General features: G+C 44.9%; 1 protein-coding gene across 1 annotated transcript in view; it reads right to left on the reverse strand.

Annotated features, from left to right (window-relative positions):
- Cdk19 (cyclin dependent kinase 19) overlaps nucleotides 1–2,108 on the reverse strand; it is a 144,182-nt gene that overhangs the window by 52,172 nt on the left and 89,902 nt on the right. The gene's annotated exons all lie outside the window — the stretch shown is intronic.

Raw genomic sequence — 2,108 nt, forward strand, 5'->3', positions numbered from 1 at the left:
ACACACACACACACACACACACACACACACACACACACACACACACACAGTCTCAACTCTCCTCCCCCAAAAGAAATTATATTTTGTCCATGTATATTTCTTTTTTTATTTTTAAATTTTTAAACATTTATTACAATTTATTCACTATGTATCCCAGCTGTAGAGCCCTCTCTCATCCCCTCCAACCCTACCATCCCTCCTCCTTCTCCTCCCATGCCCCTTTCCCAGTCTACTGATAGGGGAGGTCCTCCTCTCCTTCCATCTGACCCTAGCCTATCAGGTCTCATCAGGACTGGCTGCACTGTCTTCCTCTGTGGCCTGATAAGGCTTTCCCCCCTACCCTCAGGGGGAGGTGATCAAAGAGCCAGCCACTGAGTTCATGTCAGAGACAGTCTCTGTTCCCATTACTAGGGAACCCACTTGGATACTCTGTGCAGAGGTTCTAGGTTATCTCCATGAATGGTCTTTGGTTGGAGTTACAGTCTCAGAAAAGACCCCTCTGCCCAGATTTTTGGTTCTGTTGCTCTCCTTGGGGAGTTCTTGTCCCCTCCAGGTCTTTCTATCTCCCCCTTTCATAAGATTCCCTGCACTCTGCCCAAAGTTTGGCTATTCAGCATCTGCTTTAATACCCTGCTCGGTAGAGTCTTTCAGAGGCCCTCTGTGGTAGGCTCCTGTCTTGTTCCTTATTTTCACCCTCTTTCAATGTCTATCCTGCTTGCCTTTCTGAAAGAGGATTGAGCATCTTACCCAGGGTCCTCCTTCTTGCTTAGCTTCTTTAGGTGTACAGATTTTAGTAAGATTATCCTATACTATATGTCTGATATCCACTTGTAAGTGAGTATATACCATATTTGTCTTTCTGTTTCTGGGATACCACACTCAGAATGATCTTTTCTAGATCCAGCCATTTGCCTGCAAATTTCATGATTTCCTTGTTTTTAATTGCTGAGTAGCCATGTATATTTTCTTTAGGAAAAGATTATCTTTTTGACAAACAAAAATCACATAATCAATTTATATTTTCCCTAGCATATCAGAGTGTTCGTTCTCTCTCTCCATATACAAATATGTATGTGTGTGTGTGTCCCCACACTGATCCACTCCAGACTACATGGGCTTATCAGGAGTGGTGAGTCTCATGTGCACTGATGAAGACATAAGCTGACAAGTGGCTGGAATCTGGATCTTGAATGCCTCCCCAAAGTCCTGTATGCTAAAGATTTAGTCCCCAGCTCATGTTGATATGGGGAAGAGTGGAATCTTTAGGGCGTACAGCCCACTGGAAGGAAGTAGGGACTGTTGGGAGTTCTGCCCTTGAAGGAGCTACTGGGCCTCTGGACCGCGCTCTCTCTCCTCCTCAGCTTACACCCCAGAGGCCTGAGTATTAGCAGCCTATGCTACCACATGCTCTGGCTATGAGACACTGTGCCACCACAAGCCCTAAGCAAAAGGGCCAAGAAGCTATGGCCTGAAATCTTGGGCACAATAAACCTTTGCCTGTAGTAACTGGATTATCTCAAGTATCTGTCATATAGACAGACAGAAAGCTGACTCACAGCAGAACTCCTGTACAGAAATAAGAGCGGCCCTCACAGGGTATAAGCTTCAAGCTCTACTCTGACAAGGAGGTGGACAAACCAAATGAACAAAAGAAAACCCAGGACCTGCGCATGACAGCAGCAGCCTGAGAAGACACTTACACAGTAACAACGGCATGGTTCAGGGAAAAAGCCTTGTAAATTACGCCTGCCTCCGACTACTCAACTAGGGTTGAGATTTAATAGGCACAGAGAAACATACTGGATTTTTTGGTTTTTTTAGACTAGTATAACTCAGTAGGCATGCTGACATAGGCTATAATCACAGGGCTACTCAGGAGGCCAAGGTAGGAACTTTTAAGTTCAAGCTATACTTGGGCTACAAAGTGAATTCAAAGCCTAGACAATTTAGTGAAGCCTGAAGCCCCATCTCAAAACAGAAAGCAAAACCAACGATGGTATACAGCTCAGCACTAAAATGCTTGCCTTGCATGTCTGAGACCCTGAGTTCAGTCCCTATATAACACACACACACACACACACACACACACACACACACACACACACACA

Source organism: Psammomys obesus, unplaced genomic scaffold, assembly GCF_907164565.1.
Source record: "Psammomys obesus unplaced genomic scaffold, mPsaObe1.curated_primary_1811, whole genome shotgun sequence".
In the NCBI taxonomy this organism is placed as follows: domain Eukaryota; kingdom Metazoa; phylum Chordata; class Mammalia; order Rodentia; family Muridae; genus Psammomys; species Psammomys obesus.